Source organism: Rhinopithecus bieti, unplaced genomic scaffold (assembly GCF_001698545.2).
Source record: "Rhinopithecus bieti isolate Rb0 unplaced genomic scaffold, ASM169854v2 scaffold_73, whole genome shotgun sequence".
Taxonomy (NCBI): Eukaryota; Metazoa; Chordata; class Mammalia; order Primates; family Cercopithecidae; genus Rhinopithecus; species Rhinopithecus bieti.
The window spans coordinates 1,008,118-1,029,208 of NW_016803103.1; the positions used below are offsets into that span (position 1 = coordinate 1,008,118).

The 21,091-nt window shown below is 34.4% G+C and overlaps 1 protein-coding gene and 1 pseudogene across 1 annotated transcript in view; one reads left to right on the forward strand and one right to left on the reverse strand.

Moving 5' to 3' along the window:
* The window catches only part of LOC108542214 (vacuolar protein sorting-associated protein 13B-like), a 441,791-nt gene that overhangs the window by 310,478 nt on the left and 110,222 nt on the right, over nt 1–21,091 (forward strand). The gene's annotated exons all lie outside the window — the stretch shown is intronic.
* On the reverse strand, nt 18,339–19,817 carry LOC108542080 (male-specific lethal 3 homolog pseudogene; annotated as a pseudogene).

Sequence of the window (21,091 nt, forward strand, 5' to 3'; positions counted from 1 at the left end):
TCCATAAGTACTGGGATTATGTGCGAGAACCACTACAACCAGCCTATCTCCCATTTTAGAGCTAATGCTGTTTGCTTTATATATCTGGGTGCTTGGTGTTGGGTGCATATATGTTTAGAATTGTTAAATAATATATCCTCTTGCTGAATTGATCTCTTTATTATTATATTATGACCTTCTTTGTCTTTTTTTACTGGTTTTGACTTGAAGCCTTTTTTATCTGATATAAGTATAGCTCTTCCTGCTCTTTTCCTATTTCAGTTTGCATGGAATATCTTTTTCCATCGCTTTGTGTTCCATCTTCATGTGTCTTTACAGGTGAAATGTAGGCAGCATATAGTTAGATCATGTTTTTTTATAATCCATTTAGCCAGTCTATATTTTTTAAGTGAATCTGTTTACATTCAAGGCTTTTTAAATTAAAAAAAAATTTTTTTTTTAAATTTTTTGATGGAATCTTTGGCATCCTGAATCTGGATATCCAAATCTCTTGCTAAACTTCAGAAGTTTTCAGTTATTATTTCATTACATAGCTTTATTCCTTTTGTTTTCTCTTTCCCTTCTGGGACACTGAAAATGCAAATATTTGGTTGCTTGATGATGGCCTATGTGTCATGCAGGCTATGTTAATTATTTTAAATTCTCTCTCTTTTTTTTTTTTTTAACTAGGTTATTTCAAAAGACCTGTCTTCATGCTCTGAATTTTTTCCTTCTGCTTAATTTAGTCTCTTATTGAAGCTTTCAAGTATATTTTTAATTTTATTCAGCAGATTTTTTATTTCTATAATTTCTGCTTGGTTCTTTTGTTTATCCTTTGGTAAATGTCTCATTCATATCTTGATGTGTGTTTTTTTAATTTCTTTGCATTATTTATGTGTGTTCTCTTGTATCTCACTGAACTTCTTTATAATCAATATTCTGAATTATTTTCCCAGGATTTTGTACATTTCTTTTTTTATTGGAATTTGTTGCTTGAGAATTACTGTGTTCTTGGGAGGTTTCATATTTCTTTGTTTTTTTTGTGTGTTTCTTTTGTTCTTAGGTTGATATCTGCCCATTGGTAGAACTTTTGCTCCTTCCAATTTTTTGAATTTGTTTGCAGAGGGGAGGGCTTTTACCTGAAGATGTATCTATCATCTTGGTTAGGTTAGGGAACTTTGGTGTTGATTCTGGGTGCATTCTATGGTGGTTTTCTGGTGGGATGTGTAGGTGGGGCTAGCTGTGGCTGTGCTGTGGCCCTGCTGCTCTGGAAGACAAGGTTGCTTTCAGTGTCAGTAGTGTAGGCATGCAACTGGAGAATGCCTGCTTTGGCCTCAGGTGGTGGATGTGGGTGGGGTAGCCTTTCCTTAGGATGCTTATAAATGCACAGTAGCTTTGCTACTTGGAGTGGCAGGGCCACTGGCAATGGCTTTTGCTTTGGCCCTAATGGTGGCAACCAGCCTCAGTGGCAACCATGGGCAGGGAATGCCACTCTTTTCCCAGAATCCTGATGTTTTTTCTTATTTATTTATATTGTTTTGCTAATGTCAGGATGGATAGTGGGGGCTATGTAGAAGACCAAGGACCTCCCTTCTCCTGGGAATCCTGATCTTTGTTACACTAATGTTTAAAATACAGCATCAGGAATTTCTTCCTCTTCTTCAATTTTCTTACTCTTCCTGTGATTTCAGCCAATTAATGTTGATATATTTTGTTTTCTTAGTAAATATTTGCTATTTTTGTTCTGTTGCTTGTTTAATTTTAATCTTAGTTGATTCAAACCATTTACTAATGTAAGATAGAATGGTTACTTTTGGCAAATTTAATGGTACTTATTACTTTGAAAATGTTAGAAGGGACCCCTAGTTTTCCTTTGTAAATTGTCATTTATTTGACAGAGAAATCATTTAATCCGTAAATGCTGCTTTGTGTTTTATAGAATGGTGAACCTTACAAGTATTTTTTCCCAAATAGATGTTTATTAAAATTTTAACTCAAATATATGATGATTATTATGAATAAGAGTTTTTAAAGCAGTCCCTTTGCTTTGATACTCACAGTGTGAACAAACTAAAATTGTCTACCTACTTTCTCTTCTTTTTATTCTTCCAGGTCACCTTTGGGTCAGGCATTGCTGCTTTGGCAAATCTGCTTGCCTTTGACCTTTGGTTACTCAAGTTTTAGTTTGGTTTTGAGCCAGTGCGTGCTGAAATCTTTAAAACTAAACAAATCTTTAGCATTCATTTGATTTACCAACAATTGTCTTTTTAAATGTTCAGTCACTCCACAAGAAAAGTAACTATTGTCAGTTACAGAATGTAGTACCAAAGTCAGATTCTGGAACATTCTATAAACTACTAAAAAACTATCAGGTTATAATTTAGATTGGCTCAGATGGTTTTAGGTTGTTTTGAAGCTGAGGGTATTTTGACTCACAATTTTCTTTCTTTTTTCTTTCTTTTTTTGAGATAGAGTCTTGCTCTGTCGCCCAGGCTGGAGTGCAGTGACGTGATTTCGGCTCCTGCAGCCTCCGCCTCCCAGGTTCAAGCAATTCTCCTGCCTCAGCCTCCTGAGCAGCCAGGATTACTGGTGGCACCACCATGCCCAGCTAATTTTTGTATTTTTATAGAGACAGGGTTTCACTGTGTTGGCCAGGCTGGTCTCGACCTCCTGACCTTAAGTGATTCACTTGCCTCGGCCTCCCAAAGTGTTGGAATTACAGGCATGAGCCATCATGCCTGGCCTACTCACAATTTTCGAATGTACTTAAATAATTAATATAGATGACTATATTAGATAAGAGACATGATATTTTTCCTAATAAAAGTTTAAACCATATTTTTATCCATTTTCTGGTAATTATTTCTTAAAAATGTAAGTACATCAGAGAAATTATTTATTCATTTCCAAGGCTGAGAAGGTGAATTTTAAATTTGTACTTAAATAACATTTGCAATTTTACTTTACTTGCACATAACATTATTTTTGCTTAGTAAGCTTATGAACCATTTAATTCCTACTATATGAGAAATGTATTATGGGATATTAAGAATATTATGATTTAACCATAATACATATTTAGTTGTCTTCAACCTCATTTCTATCTCTTTGGAAATTAAAAGGTTCCAAAACTTAGACTGTGGGAATGAAAGTGAGACTTTTGTTTTCTTTGAGTTGTATCAAAATGTAAATTCCTGGGAAGGCTATTTTTGCCTTGTGTGTCACAATTATAGGAAGCCAAACAAGCTGCTATTAGGTGTTACAGAATACAATAAAATTAGACACCTGTTTGCTCACTGGCCAAAGACCATGTGTTCCTTTAGTTGTATCCTTCAGATGAGCAGCCTTGTTGTTTGTGCCCTTGCTTTTGCCTTTTCCTTTGTGTAACTTTGTTCTTTTCCTACAGCCATTTGTAATTGACTGCTGTTTACTAATAATACAGAGCAAAGTAGCTACCTTTTTCATGGAACACTTCAGAGCTAACTGCGTCATTAAAATGTATAAATGCTCTATGAAAAGGTATTCAGTTAGTAAGATTAGACTGAATTGCTAGATTTAGGTTTTACTAGATCACTAAGATTTTCACTTAATTAAGGCTAGTGCTTTTTTTCCTGAGTAGAGATTCTGTTTGTTTTCAAGAACTCAATAATATACTGCTGCTCTTTATGTTGCTCTGAGGCATGAATATAATTTTGCACATAAAAATATTCTACAAATCGTTCCTTAAGAGAATAAGCGAGGAAAATAAAAGTACATTTTTAATTTGAGGGTTGGTCATTAGACTTATTTTGCTTTTGAGATTGACAGCGTGACTGCTCTTTAAATTTTGAGTTGGGAATTTGACATGAATGCAATCCACATGTCTATGTCAGAGATTTTTGTATTTTTTTCCTGGAGATGGGAAGTATAAACATGCAAAGACTTAGCTATTGCAAGAACCTTATTTTGGTTTCTTACCCTGTTCTGTTTTGTATCTGCATTTATAAAGGAATTTGAAGAAATTGGAATAGATGCAAAGAAAAGGAATAATCATCATTAGGATAGAAACAAGGACACAAGAAACACATAAAGTATAGTTCTTAAACACGATTGTCTTAATTCCTTGATAATTCTTTCTGATGTGTGTTATCTTCTGCTCTCTGTACTAAGTCACAAAAGATGTACAAATAATTTTTATCAGAAAATTATAGAACAGAATCAGAATGTGAATTACTTGCTTAGGACATAGTTATCCAACACTGTTTAATAATTATCACAAGAGAGCCAAATACTAGGAATGACCGACTGAGATCTTCAACTTAGAGGGTGGGGTAGACAGGCTTGGCCAGTTCATATTCTTTCGTTCCTGTTGAGCAAGGGAGGACGTATAGGTGAATGTGTTTAATAGATACGTGTTCACTGATGTATACACAACAAACTTTCACTTTGTTTTTCCTTTCATACCTATTGTGACACTTTTAGTTGCATGATGGTAGTTATAGAGACAGAGATTTCTTAGTCATCTTCTCAGGGAGCATAAAGAGTTTTAAACAGTGACTCTTACAAAAGTTGGTCATTTTCTGTCTCAACAAAGGATAGAGGGAAGGAAACTAACAATTATTGAACATTATTACCAGATACTATGGTTGGTGCTTATTTTCTTACATCTTTAAAAACTCAGAATAGCCCAATGAAGAAAGAACTCCTTCATTTTTGCATTGAGAAAACAGGCTTACGCAATATATTGCAATATGGCTTATTAACCATCTCAAAGAAACATAACTAATAAGTGGCACAATCAGGAATTGAACCAATATGTTTATATCCCAAAGCTCTCTATTATATCATGCCATCTCAAATCAAGTGTCTAAACATTTGGGAATGGAAGTAATAGAGTTTAGTTAAGTATAACTTAGATAGGCTCCTATCGAAGCACAGTTAAAACTTAGATAGGCTACCAAGTACACTTGAAAACATTGTGCTGTATTCCTCCTCCCCAATAAGCTTGTGGTTCTAAATAATTAGCTTGTATTTTGATTAATCTTGATTGTGCTCTGATGCAAAATATTGTAATTATTTGACTTGCAACCTGCTTTATAGAGTTAGTGATTTATTGAATATCTTAGAAGCAAGTCCTTGACAGGCAGTATTTTAAGGTGAAATTGCTATGTGAGGATTTTGTTAACCTGACATTTTGTGGTTTCGCCTCATAAAACTGGCAAAGGACTCCCAGTGTGGAATGTTAATGGGGTGAAGTAATGAATGCAGGCTGAGTTACAAGCATCCAGATATGAGCAATCATATAGTTCATACTCCATGATTCTTGGGGGAGGTCTTTGTAGGCAGAAGCTTTACTAAAAGATAAAAGCAGTAGGAAATCATTTAAACTCAGCAGTTGATCAAACTCTTTCTGAAACCTAGGCTTAGAAGCCAAGCAGCAGTATGAACATGGGAAAGTAATTAATCTATTACAATCTCTCATGATAATTTTCACTTTCTCAAACTGTTGAAGTAAATAATTATTGAGTACCTATTTACTCCTATTTACTCTAACCAAATATTAACCTTTTTATTCTGTTCAGCTTTTAAGTACTGCCCATTCCACTTCTATATTTTGATTCCTCAATCAGATAGCTAATTTAATTCCAGCGTTAGTTACGCGGATTTTATTCCACTGGACCAAAGCAATATACTGTGTTCCTTTTCCCGTTTAATTTTATTTTAAAACTTTGCTTGCAGAGCTGAAAGATTTCTTAGTGTTTTCATAGGGCTGGGGTTCTGGCCCCTTGCTTCTAGATTGTATCAAAGCAGCTCTCCCTTCTTTCTGATTTATTTGTTGAACTACTCCATGAGATTTTGTTTGAAAAAAAGAAAATATGTCCTGCTCCTAAGAAAGTTTGAAAGCCACATATATAGCTGTTTAATTTAAAGGGTATTAATTGTAAGATATATTTTCAACGTTTTTGTTGATCATGTATTTCAAGTGATAGAGCACAAGGGTGTAGATTACCTTGAATCTTGTATTCTAAAGAAAAGAACCAATTGTTTATATATTGAGGGGAATTTTAAGACTTGTTACTATAATGTAGTCAGTTCTGTGGATTATATCTAGTTACAGAGATTATATATAGTTTTAAAAATTGTTGCATTTTGATATTTTATTTTTAATTAAAGGCCCTTCCTTCTCCTTCCACTGTATGATCACATTAAGGTATCTTTTAGATAAAATCTAAAAACACTTCATAATCATTCTCATTTTCATTGAGGTTCTGAACAGGTAGGCTAGCATTATTGTTCTCAAATGGCTAATGACATATTTTAATCTATGTTTTATTGCTTGTCCAATTAGTTAACAGGTCTTAAAATTCTTTGAGGTTCTCTCCTTTAAGAAAAAAAATACAAAGTTCCAATATGTTGACGAGGTTGGGCTCAATCTCCTGGGTTCAAGCAATTCTCTCACCTGGGCCCCCCAAAGTGTTGTAATTACAGGCATGAGCCATTGTGCTCGGCCAAGATTCTCTTAAATTCATCTTTTGCTTTTTATTTCCACTTACCCTGCTTTAGACTAACTTCTCACCATCAATCACAGAATTGGTTGGATAGTTTGTTTTCTTGCTAATTTTGCCTTCTTTCACTCATTCTCTATAAATTGTCCAGACTATCATATAAAATCCAAATGTTTCATCCTTTGCAACTGCTCATATGCTGTCTAACTTAGTGAAACAAACTGTTTTCATTGTTATTTGTTCTTCAGAATACTACCTCCTAAGTAAATGGTACCTCCCCATCAAAGGCAATTTTGTGAAATGTATTATTCAAAGCAACCTTAACAGTATAATTCTTATCTGTGTCTATCTGTAGCTCAAGCTAAAATCTCAATCAACTTAAATCTGGCATCTCAGAGGAGAGTTATTATTTAGTTCCCTTAACATTATTTTCCATGATTGGCAAGGACCTAGTCAAGATGTTTTCGTTAGTTCCTCTTAGAGAAAAGATCACTTTTGGGAAGAAACAGACATACCAACTTTCAAGTATCAGCTAATTTCCTGTTTAGGTCTTTATATAAATGCCTATCAACTCTTTTAATACTTTTTATTTTATCCCTTTGCATCTACATTCCAAATATTTATATCATGCATTCCTTTTACGGCCCTTAGTATCTCAACCAAAATAAATTTTTCTTCTTTAGATTTTTGCCCAGATTAAATTATGTATTTGTTTCACATAGGATATGTTTTTTGGGTGTCATTTCTCAATACTTCCAAAGCTGTACCTTAATGATTGGTTTACTTACATACCCTTGTAACCAGCTTATCGAAAACAAAAATTATTTCTTACTCTTCTGTTTTCCTTCTTGGCAATTTCTTACTGCATTTGCTTCTATTCTGTGCATAAAAAAAAAAATAATGTATTATATTGGAAGAATTGTGAAGATAGTGACTCAAATAATTTTCTGTGCTTTGGGGTTTAGATGAGGAACGCTGGTTGAAAAAACAGGCATGTGCAATAGGTACTCAGTATATGTATTGAGTGAATAAATTTGTGTTGTTTACATTTTATGTTTGATATGAGTATCTTATTTCCCAACTATATTCTAAGCTTAGGGAGAGCTTAAACAATGTCCTCTTCTATATGTGTATTTGTCTAATTGGTAAGTAAGTAGTTTATGAAAAAAAATTAAATCATTTGAAATAAGGCAGAATTTCTATCCATCATCTCTAGGTAACTTTTTATTTTCTTAATTTTGAGACAGAGTCTCGCTCTGTTGCCCAGTGGCACAATCTCAGCTTGCTGCAGCCTCTGCCTCCCAGGCTCTCCTGCCCTGCTAATTTTTGTATTTTTTGTAGAGATGTGGTTTTGCCACATTGCCCAAGCTGGTCTCGAACTCAAGAGCTCAAGCGATCTGCCCACCTCAGCCTCCCAAAGTGCTGGGATTATAGACATGAACCACCATGCCCAGCTATCCCTGCATATTAATAAATTTCATGTATTTGTTAGTCTCCTACAAATATATCATTCATCACAATTTATTTTATCAATTTTGAGATACTTTTTTCATACTTTAACTTTTCTGAAAATAAATGGCCTCTTACTACTGGCCTCAGTTGAAGTTCAGCTCCGATAGAGGGAGTTTGTGTTTGCTTCTGGCAGTCATCTCAGACACATGAGACCACTTTGAATTAAGTTATTTGTTAGATGATTTTTGGATTTCACTGATAGTGTGAATTTAGACTGCCATAATTGTTAATACTGGGTTTTGGATTCAATTTTATGAGATTTCTTCCCCTACCCTCCACGTAGTACAAAGATTAGTTTATGAGTTTTCTTCCTATTTGTATCTACTTCGAAGAGTTTTTCTCTTTAATCTTAAACAAAGGTGTACCCCTTGGGTCTTCTAATTCTATGTACATGTAAAATAATTGTATGTCATGATTGATGGTGTCTTAGATAAGAAAAAACACAGAACTGCAGTCAACCTAATTGGGTAGAATGGCAACTGCAGGAAATCGAGTCAGCCCAATTCAATTTGACTTTTGAAGTTTACCAATGACTATTACTAAAGAACAGTGATTTTATTTGGGATTTCACTTTCAAGATGGAATGTACATTAATGTAGTATTTAGATTTAATATATTAATAATTAACATAGGTAGTCAGTCAAATAAATGCCAGTTAGCCAGTCAAATAAATACAAAAATTTGCATCAGAGCACAATCAAGATTAATCAGACACAAGGCAGAAGCATGGTGAGAAAGATAGAGTAGTCAACACACATAAGATATTATACAGGTGGGATGGAAAGAGCACATGAGGTTAATTAGAACACAAGGTATAGGCAAGAGACTAGAGATAGGGCAGTCAACACACTTTGGATACTGTATAAGTGGATGGGAAAGACTACACTATCTGAATCTGGTGGCATGGAATGTTTATGTACTCCCTGCCCACTTTACAGATGACTAACTTACTCTCTATATTTAACACATTTTATGATCACTGCTGTTTCATAAGCTACTTTGCCTACTCACACTTTCTATGATTTCTATCTGTATCTCATAAGATGCTAGTTTACTTGCTATCTATGGTTAACATTTCTTGTGAGTCTTATCCTGTTTTTCTTGATTTGTAATGTAACAGAATATTCTCAAACAGTACATAAAATATACCTTACAGAAATTCTCTATCATTCAAGGTTTAATTAAAGAAGCAGAACCCCTAGGAGATATACTTTTAAAGCAGAAGCCCCCAATCGCTGGGTCGTGGACCAAAATGGTTCCATGGCCTATTAGGAACCAGGCTGCACAGCAGGTTAGTGGCTGGTTAGCAAGCATTACCACCTGTACTCTGTCTCATGTCAGATCAGCTACGGCATTAGATTCTCCTAGGAGAGCAAACCCCATTGTGAACTGCGCATGCAAGGGATCTAGGCTGCACGCTCCTCGTGAGAATCTAATGCCTGATGATCTGAGGTGGAACAGTTTCATCCTGAAACAATCGCCATCCCTGAACCAAGTCCGTGGTAAAATTGTCTTGCACGAAACCTGTCCCTAGTGCCAAATGGTTCGGGACTGCTGATAGAAAAGATTTATTATAAAGATTTCTCCATACTCAATTGTGGGAGTTTTAAAAAAATTCTGTGGGAACTATTTCTTTTGTGCTTGGTGCTGTCACCTGAGATTAGCAAGGCAGGAAGTTGAGCTGGGAAAACAGATACGAAGTAGGGGAAGCAAGGACAAATGGCAACCTGAAAGGTTTAGTGGGACCTGGATACTCTCTGTTTCCAACTTTGGTGATATAGGTGTCTTGTAGGAGAAGATAGCTAAATTTTAAACCTGAGATGATTGGATAAGATAACTTTCAACAAGTCTTAAGTATTTGCCAGGAGATAGAAAATCAGGAATTGACAAGTTAAGATTTTGTTACTACGTTGGTCTTTTATGAAATGGCTATTTTATGCAAATAAAGAAGCAGTTAATTTTTTTTCACTCAGTTTGACTGTTTTAAATCAAAGTATTCTTTGATGTCTTCTGAGGAGCTCTCAATTTGTTCAGCTACATCCTTGCAGTAGAAGAAGAGTGTGAATTCATACCTCTGAAAATTCCAGCCCAAAGCAAGCAGCTACAAAAGGAAAATCTACTTTACGTCTCTTAGATTAAAAATTTTTGTAAGTTTGGCCTTCTACTCCACAATGCATTCTGTTTGTTTATCTCTCCTCCCCCTAGTTATTAGATTAAGTTGCTCATCTACTAAGACCTACTGTGCTTATTTTTTCATTTGAGTGCTTCTTAGCTTACCACTGTATATGCCTATATGTATAAGTACCCTCTTTTGACAAGTCTAGCTCATGATGATTTCTAAGATTCCTTCCAGTTGGACTCTTTCTGGATTATAGACTTCTAAAGTATTCAAACTTGTGAAATGTTATCTTTCTGTTTTTATGTGAAACATATTGAGTGAAAATTTAATTCTCTTGGCTTTGTTTTGATAGGTATAAACCCTGTATTTTAGTTTGGGGCATATTCTGAAAAAATGATTCATTTCAATAAAAGCAACTATAGTATATTACAATCAATGCTTATATTCAAGCATGTGTTTAGTAAAATGAAAGATTATTAATTTTGAAAAGTTACATTTTTAAGGTATTATGGAAGAACATTGTGGTGGTCTATATATTTTGTTTTGACAAAATCACCTTAGGGAATGTGGATCAGAATTTTATGTCTGCATTTTTTTGCCTTGACATCCAATGCTTGTTTTTAGTAGTTCAAGGAGATCCATCTGCTTTAAGAGGAAAAACCCTGTTAATTCCAGTTTATAAATAAAATTGATATATTTGAGTGTTATTGCCAGTTTCATTTTTGAAGCAACTTACTTCTTTCTGAGCCATCAGCTGTAGTGGATTACATTAAACATAACCACTAAGCATTCTCAGTGAACTTTATCTTTCTGTTTTTCCTACAAACATATTTCCTCTAGGATTTCACTTAATAATGTCATTCTTATCATCTTGACAGATGCTAATAAGAGACTGCAGCACAGTGATTCTAACAGCAAATAAAAATAAAATAGATAAAATAAATGATAGTGTTCAGTATTCCTTTCAAGCATGGTGTTTTGACAATGGTGTGAATGACATTTTGGGCCACATAATCCTGTCTTATACATTGTTGTATATTGTGTAGCATCCCTGACCTCTTCCCACTAGATACCAGTGGCACTCTTAGAAATGTAACAACCAAAAATGTTTCCAGACAGTGCTGTATTTGAGAGTCACTGTTTAGAGTATATGTTTTATTCTGTAATATATATTAACTCCTTTGAGATGCCTATTTGGAGAGGCATGTCTTCCACGGATTTTAGAAAAGAATTTAAAATTGTCTTTAAATATTTGAACATGTTGTTTGGACTAGTTATTTTGGGGCTACTATTCCAGAACACACTGGACTAGAATTGTTTTCTGTTAAGTACCCCTTATTAAAACTTTTGATCATATATATAATATTAAAAATAGTATTATCCTCATTGCTATTATATTATGCCATTCACGGAGAATGAATGATGAGGCCAGTGATGGGGGCATGTAATTTTAATAATATTTTCAATTTGGAGGTTGAGACTTTGGATGAGAAAGCAGAATTCAGGAATTTAATCCAGTACTGAATAAAGAACCTGAGTCAGGGAACAGGATTTCACTTTCTGAACCATCATCACTTAATATAGTTGTTTCTTATCCCTGACCTAAAGCTCATGTATTATTCCTTCCGTTACCTTCTCCCTGTCTTCCCTTACCCCTACTCCTAGCCTGAGTTAATTGTTTCTTAAGTGTTCCCGCTTTTCTCCGTCAATTTTGTTTATCTAAGCACTTGCCATCTATATTTTAATTTTTTCTTACCTTCTAAGTTGTGGGATAATGGAGTGCTGGGTTGAAAAGTGGAGGATTAGAAGGATGTTATAGTGATACCAAGTTATTTTATCTAGTCATTGTCTTCAACCAGAACTGAAACTATCAATATCTTGTTTCTTAGTGGCTTGTAGAGAGTCTCCAAGTACCCATGGTATCATTTTTTTAGTATCTAAAGCCATTAAGCAAAATGTTATTTCTTTTGTCCCCCATTTCTTAAGGCAATTTAGGATTGAATTTAGTTTTTTATTGCATTAGAGTATTAGGTGAAGTTGAGTTTCTTAAAGAAAATTCCTTGTATTCCTGGTAAGAATTGCTCCTTCACCTTTCAGCTTCATTCTCATGTACATTAAAATACTTTCCTTCAGATTCTTTAATCACAGATAATTTTATGAAATATCCATTGAATTTCCTCTAATTTTTTTGTATTCTTTTCAGAATAAGGATGGATGGTTCCACTAAACTCTTACTTATCTGGTTTGTGGCAGAGAATGAGACCTATAGAAGAAAATTTAAACTTAAATGAAACAGTGCTGGCAATTTACTTGTTGTGGTTGTTCTTAAATAATGCACTGGTCCTATAAGGTGCTTAGAAAACTTTACTTAAGGGATCAACCTGTTCATTTTAAGTAGTGTTGCTTGTCATCGCATTACTCACTAGTCATTTACTACAGTAGCTACTACATTGACAAGTAAATGACCATAGAACTGTCGGCCTCTGTAGCAACACTACTTATACACTACTTCTAGAATCTTGCAGTTTAGAGCTGTAGGGCAACCAAGATCCCTTTATAAGGAACATTTAGATAGACTTATGTTCTCATTAGCATAAACACTACTAGTAGTTGAATTGGAATATCAGTTTTAAAATTTGGAATTGCTAAAAAAGTGATACTTGACTAGTAAATCAAGAAAACAATTAAAATATAACCTGTAACCAGTTGGATAGTTATATTAACAACATATGAAACATGTAGGTTGTATTTGTGCATTTTTGTACAAATCAATATAATAAGCTTCTTAGTATGTTTTGACTTTGGTGATGTTTGTTTGGTGTAGGTTAAATTGTAAAATTTAAGGATGGAAATGAAATCTGAAAGCTGCTGCAAAAATAATGAAATTTAATTTAAAGTATTGCATGTTTACATGAGACAGAAGAATACATTGCATGATCTTACAGCATTTTATAGGTGGTTGACAAGAAATTGTATTTGGAGTTCAACCTTGTAACTACATAAGAATAACTTTAGTAATTTAAGATAAAGGAATACTTAACACAGTATAGTGTACATTCTGTTTTGTTCAAGGAATTTTTAAAAAATTTATCTCAAAATCATTTTTTCAGAAATTTGAGTATCTTTGTAACAACATTTTGGCTACTCCAGCAACATATATTAAAATTGAGCTTTGTTTTTATTTATTGTAGAAAATTATGAATTTAATAGGGTTTCTTATATTGATAAATTAAATAGAAATTTGGCCAGTCTTATGTTCTGACATCCAAAACTATATTAGGTGAACTCAGTGTAAAGACTCATTGGATCATTTAAATAATAGACTGTGACTTACATTTTTTTCAGTATTTGTCTTGTGGTTCATAAACAAAATGGCTAAATAGTAAACCTGAGATAATTGGATTAAATGATTATTTTAACAAGTCTCAAGTATTTGCAAGGAAATAGAAAATCAGGAATTAATGTTAAGATTTGTAGTTACTATATTAATCTTTTCAGATATGTTCACTTTATGCAAGTAAGAGAACAGTTAATTTTTTTTTGTTCAATCAGTTCAAGTGTTTTAGATCAAATAAAATATTCTTTTATATATTCTAAAGAGTTAATTCAGTACATTCTCTGAGTGTCCCAAGAGGTACAGTGTGGAAAGGATGTTTACAGTAATTTACTTGTAAAGTCAGTGTTACACTTACTCTGAATCCTCAGTTCAGTGCTTTATGTACTGTCATAGGCTATTCTTCAGAACATCCTTAAAAGCACAGTACAGAAAACAAGATAAAAGTTTAAGATTAAGAGACTTTATTCATTTTCTTCCGGACTCTCCCTAATAAAATTTCTTCTAAATTTCCCATATGAATTCTAAACTTTTAAAATATCAGGCTTCTAATAACACTTTCTTGTCTATTTATTTATGTTGAAATTCTACTGGTATTGCATTAATCTCATGTTGATAGGAAAGGAAAAAGAGTTGGCTCACATGTTTTTTTGTAGCAGGGTGGTCAAATATAATAGTGTTGCTTATTTTTCTTAATGATGAAGTAGAAAAATGATTCCAAGGCCTACTTAGAGAAGAGCTTAGACTTCAGATAGTGCTTTATCTACATGAGGGAATAATCATAATTCTTCAGACATGTAAGTATCAGAAATCTTTTTAAATAATAGTACTTTGTCTATTTAAATAGTATTAGGTTAGTGGCAGCTTTGTAATGAGAGTTTGAATTTTTGTAGTTTGTATATTTTAGACTAGAATCTGACATTTAGAAATGTAACATTATTCTTATGTTTTAAAACTGTTTTATCTGAAGGGGTCAGGGACATGTAAAATTAATGCCCAGGAAATCTGTTTTGGAGAAAGATGTGCATGAAAAGTAAAGACCACATATATGGTGATTTTTAAACTTTACTTTCTTTTAATTAAACCTTTTCTTTTGAGATAATTATGTAGATTCACATGCAGTTGTGTGAAATAATACAGAAAGATCCTATGTATCTTCTTCTCAGTTTTCCTTAATGATAACATCTCACAAAACTATAATGTAATACCCCAACCAGGATACTGACATTGATACAATTCATAGATCTTGTTCAGATTTCCCCTGCTTTACTGGTATTCATTTGGGTTTGTATGTATTTAATTGTATGTAGTTTTTATCACATATGTAGATTTATGTACCTACCACCATAGTCAAGATACAGAATAGTTTCATGACTTTAAGAATCCCTCGTGTTACCCTTTTATGTCCACATCTACTTTCCTTCTGCTTCCTCCCCCGCCATCCACTCTAACCCCAAGTCTTAACCCCGGCATCTACTAATGTCTCTGTGTCTCCAATTTTGTCATTTCAAGAATGTTATGTAAATAGTCATGTAATATATAACCTTTCTGGGATTGGCTTTTTTCACTCAGAATAATTCTCTGGATGTGTATATATATGTATCAGTGTCTAATGTTTCACACAATGTTTTTGAAATCATTTGTCTTGTATGTATTAGTAGTTTATCGGTTTTGCTTACCAAATAATATTCCATTGTATGGATACAGTACAGTTTACTACTTCATTCTACTGTTGATGGACTTTTGTATTATTTCTATTTTGTGGTTATTGTGTTTAAACCTGCTATAACATTCTTTTACAAGCCTTTTGTAGACATATATTGTCATTTCTGTTGCATACATATTTAGAAGTGGAATTGTTATTATAAGGTAGGTGTATGTTTAACTTTATAAAAAACTATTAGACCTTTTTTCCAAGTAGTTATATGACTTAACACTCCCACCAGCAATGTGTGTTACAATGAGAATTACATTGTTCCTTTCATATCTTTGCCAATATTAGGTGTAGTCATTTTATGTTTTACTAAGTTTGAAATGATATCTCATTCTTGTTTTAATTTGTGTTTCTCGGTAACTAATAATAATCATCTTTTCATCCTTTTGGCATTTCAGATACCTTCCTTTGTGAAGTGTCTTAAAATACTTGAAGGTCTTTTGCCCATTTTATGTTAATGGTTTGTCTTTAATTGAATTGTAAGAGTTCCTTATGTATTCTGAATACAAGTCAGCTATATGTGTGGATAATATATTTTCTTAGTCTTTCCCTTGTTTTTTCTTTTTCATAACAATGTCTTACAAAGAATACAATTTTAAAACCTTGGTAAAGTCACATTTGTCAATTTTTTAATGATTTGTGCTTTTATGATTAGTGCTTTTTGTGACTTCTCTAAGAAATCCAGGATATCCTTCTATATTTTCTCTAAAAGCCTTATAGTTTAGCTTTTAATTCTGTGATTCAAAAAATGAACTTTTATGAATAATTGTGAGGTAGAGATCAAGTTTTTGGATTTTTTTCTCATTTGTTTATCCAGCTATTAAAGCATCGTGTGTTGAAAAGACTTTCCCCATTCAGTGCCCTGGCATGTTTGTTGAAAATCGATAGACAACATATGCATGATTTTATTTCTGGAATTCTATTCTGGTTTTTTAATCTGTTTGTCCATGGTCATGCCAGTTACCATGGTCTTGTTTGCTGTGGCTATATGCTGAATCTTTGAATCAGGTAATATGAGTTCTCTAACTTTGCTATTTAAAAAGATTATGTAAACTACTATATGTTTTTTGTTTTCTCTATATATTTTGTTATCAACTGGTCAGTTTCTATTAAAAGCACCTGTTAGAATTTTGATTGGGATTTCACTGAATTTGTAGATAATCTTGAGGAACAAAATGGACCTTTTGACAATATTGAGTCTTTAATCCTTGAACATAGTGTATCTCATCATTTTTTTAGGTCTTTATCTCATGAGGTTTTTGTACTTATTTCTTGCATACTATATTCTATTTTCTTTTTCTGTAATCTGTTAGGGTACCCACAGAATATTTTTCTACAAGGATATATTTGTATTTCAAAATATATATAAATATACTTACTAAGAAAATAAGATTTGAGTTCTAAGAATTGACAGTATTGACGGTATGTGATTCACATGTTAAAGCCTATTCTAAGCACATTATATTTAATTTTAGCTTTTATTTTTCCTGGCATATAAAAATGGATTCAATGTTAATGAAAACAATGTCAAATTATTTTGTTACCTTATGTTGCTTATACATGGAAGCATTATTTTGAAATTCAGTGTCTCTCAATCCTTTATATGTTGCAGAATGTTATCGTTTTGAAGCTTGGGCATTCTTATAATTTTTATTAATTAACAGAGGTTGTTACCATGATAAAATTTTAGCATCTTTGATTAATAATGAGGTCCACTACAGGAAGACATGTATTCTCCCACTCTGTCTGTGGTAGATCAGTGGTTATTTCTTTTCCTTTTTATTATGAGGTATGTCAGATATGCAAATAGAGAATAATATAATGAGTATCCCAGATCAAAAAGAAAGTCAATTTTTAAATTTCCTCATGATGTTCTTTCTCCTATTTCACCCTATCAGAGCTGGGCACTATTCTAAAGTTAGTGATTATTATTCCTGTGCCTGTAAATACTTTTAGTATATATATATCATTTTAAAAATATTTAAGTTTCATGTTGTTGTGCATGTTTTGGTTTGTTTGCTATCTGTATTCTTTTGAACATTTATTCAATATTAAGTTTGGAAGCGTTTTTGTATTAGGTCGTTCTTGCATTGCTATGAAGAAATACCTGAGACTGGGTAACTGGTAAAGAATAGAGGTTTGACTGGCTCACAGTAGGCTGTACAGGAACATGATGCTGGCATCTGGTTGACTTCTAGGGAGGCCTCAGGAAGCTTAAAATTGTGGGGGAAGGTGGAGGCGGAGTAGGAGCAAGAGAGAATGGAGAGGGAGTGCTATGTACTTTTAAACGACCAGATCTCATGAGAACTCACTAATTATTATGAGGACAGTACACAGGGGGATGGCACTAAACCATTCATGAGAAATCCATCCCATGATCCAGTCACCTCCCACCAGGCCCCACCTCCAACACTGGAGATTACAGTTTGATATCAGATTTGGTGGAGACACAGATCCAAACCACGTCAGTTTTTTTTTTTTTTCCAGTTTTTTTCAAATAAGACAGGCTGTATTTAGGTTGCTAAAAGTAATGTTTTACAGAAAGGGAACCATAACATTGCACAACAAAGTATGCTGTAAAATCTCAAACAAGAAAGGCAGTGCTTTCTTTATGTCACCAAAAATCATGTTTCACTGTTAGAAGCAAATGTATAGCTGCATTTTCCCCCCTTCAATATCAATCCTCTCTACAATACTTTTAGACTACTTTGTGGTTTCCAAATACAAACTAAAATTTGTTGGACAGAGTTGCTCAGTCTCATCAATAGAATAAAAATAATTTGCAAAAAAAAATTTTGTTTAATGCCAACAAATAACAAAACATTGTGGTTTCTGCTTACAAACTCCAACATCTAGTGAAATGGCCTAACCTATGTATACTTTCATGAACATTTCACTGTGAACACAGTTGCCCTTTTTTTCTGCCATCACAGATAGCCTCCTTAGTAGCAAGTATCTTGTCAGAACACTTTCAGACACCCAGGAAGTAATTCCTAACAGAATAACTACAGTTATGTGGGCAACTCAAACAACAGGACCCACCTCTGCCAGAGTCCCCACATGGGTGTTACTTTTGTGCTCTGGGTAAATAAGATCCACTGCCTTGTTAGTTGGAACAGTTGGAACCCAGAGTGCAAAGCTAGATGGAGGAGTTGTTACAGACTCACGAACACTTTAATAAATTCCTGGGAGTTTCTAGGTGCTGTAATATGCCTCACAGACAGCAACATAAGCCAACTCTGGGAAGAAGTCATCATGGTATTCTGCTAAAAATTGTAGAAAAGATCAAAGTGTTTCAATAAAGCCTTCAGATTCTTCTCAGACTAGGACATCTTTCCAAGGATTTCTGGAAGTTTTACCAAAAGTCACAGCAAATGTTGTGCCCCGTAAATGTGAAGGAGGTGGAGGTGGCTGGTCACTTGGGTGGTAATTATCAGGTACAAACTTCCATGAGAGGACCTCATTTATTTAGTTAGTTCTTTTCCCTTCAAAACCAGTAAATGCAGCACTTTCTTCCTTGCCAGGAGGCAGAGGTTGAAGATGATGCACAGGTGTTTTCTTCTCCAGGTTCAGGAGCAGCCTGGAGCATGCTGGTCGATGTGGCCTGCTGCTGGCACTTAGGTGAGGTGACGCCTGCTCTCAGCCAGCCTGTTGCAGTTGGTGGTGTGGCATGTGGACCGCCTCAGAGCCTGCAGTGCTTCCAGCTTGGCTTTGTGCCTTTTGTGGGTGGCTGGTTCAGCTGTGGTTGTCTGACTCTCTGTGGACTGTGGTGTGGATGGATTCAACAAAGGTGGGCTGGGAGAGAGCTCCCCCTGGTTCCTTTTATTGTCTGTGATGCTTTCCTTAATTGAAAGAAAACACTTAGATGAAGTCAACCTTTTTATACCGAGCTTATTCCCATGGATAGATTATACCTGATGGGGTAGTGTAATCAAAGGTTATTCTTAACCCATCCACCATCTCCTTACAAAGGTCAGCATTCTTTTCTGCTGGGATATAATGCACCTTCATGTTGGCGTGCTGCATAGTGTGATGGTGGCAAGGCCTCATTGGCTGAAAAAACTGTGTTGATAGCAAAATGCTTCTCGTAGGACTCCAAAATCATTATGATATTGGTCTGTCATGGAAGTTTCATTAACTGTTTCCTTCTGTTAATGTAGTAACGATCACCCTGAAGCTGCTCGTTCAGAACTTCAGGGATTTCTATAGTTATTATTCTTTCTTCCATTTCCCTTTCTGTTTACAGCTCCAGTTCTTGCACTTGTCTCTTCTTCAATAACACGTTCTTCACTTATTTTTCATCCTTGTTTTCACTACTGTTGGAGAACTGCTTATTGAATTTTCAGCATTTTCATCTTTGTCTTCAACTGGGAGGCTTTTTTAGATAGAGTCGATGCCAGACAGACTTTCTTCTTCCTGTGCCTCTCAGGTGAGCTGCAGCTTTTCTTGCCAATTCATGCTGTCATCCTTAATTTGCACCTGTATTACAGTGCACATGATCTTTGGCTGCCCATCTATCACAGCTTCTGTTCCAACTATTAAAATGTATTAGATATTCTGGGATCTTTCTGTCTTTTTTGCCTTTCCCACCAATAACATCAGCAATCTGGGTCAAACCCCCAGGCGTCCCACCGGAGCCCATGTGGCACTGGGCCGCACAGGAGGAGAAAACATTTAACGCAAAACGGAGACCATAGTCAAGAGGCCTCCTCTACTAGCTTCAGGGCCAAACCACAGCCTGGCCTGGACAGTGCAGACACGAGGCTCCCGACTGGTGTTGGGAGAGTTTTCTTTTTTGAGTTCTATAATTCTTAATTCAGGCACTTAATTGCTATATAGTAATTCCAGTTTTATGAATACAATGTACTGCAATTTATTTTTATTGCTGATGATTTATTTTTAGAATTTGGTAAAACAATTTTGGATTGTATACTCTTATTTTAAAAATTACTATTATTTTTTATTGGCAAATCATAATTGTATACATATATGGGGCACAGAGTGATGTCTTGATATTTGTATACAATGTGGCATGATTAAATCAAGACAGTTAACATACCTGTCATCTCGTTTACCTATCCTTTTTCACAGTGAGACATTTGAAATTTACTCTCTTCATTATTTTGAAATACATAATACATTATTAATTGACTTTAGTCACTTTACTGTACAATAGATCTCGACACTTATGCCTCCTCTCTGTCTGAAGCTTCGTACTCTTTGATCAAGAATTTCCATTCCCTCTCTTCACATCTTTCTAGCCTCTGGTAGCCATCATTCTGTGCTGCTTCTACAAGTTCAGCTTTTTTAGATTTCACATACATATGAGATCATATGGTGTATCCTTCTGTGCCTGGCTTATTTCACTTAGTATATGTCCTCCAGGTTCATCTATGTTGTTACAAAATAACAAATTTTTATTTCCTTTTTAAGGCTGAATAGTAGTCTATTATGTATATATACTGCATTAAAAAAAAAAAGTTTATCTTTTGATGGCCACTTAGGCTGATACCGTATCTTGTCTGTTGTGAATAGTGCTGCAGTGAACATGGCGGTGCAGATATCCCTTTGACATTTGTTTCAGTTCCTTTGGTTATTTACCCAGAAGTGGGATTACTGAGCCATATAGTAATTTTAGTTTTTTGAGGAACCTCCAAACCGTTTTCCATAATGGCTGTATTAATTTACATCTCTAGCAACTATGTAAAAGATTTCCCTTTTCTCTGCATTGTCACCAATACCTGTCATCTTTCATCTTTCTGGTAAAAGCCTTTCTCATGGGTATTAGGTGACTTCTCATTGTGGTTTTAGTTTGCATTTCCCTATTGATTAGTGATGCTGAGCATTTTTTTTGTGTACCTGTTTGCCTTTTATAGGTCTTCTTTTGAGAGACACAAATGGCAAATGTTCAGGTTTATTGGCTGGCTCCCTTCCCTCCCCCTCCCCCC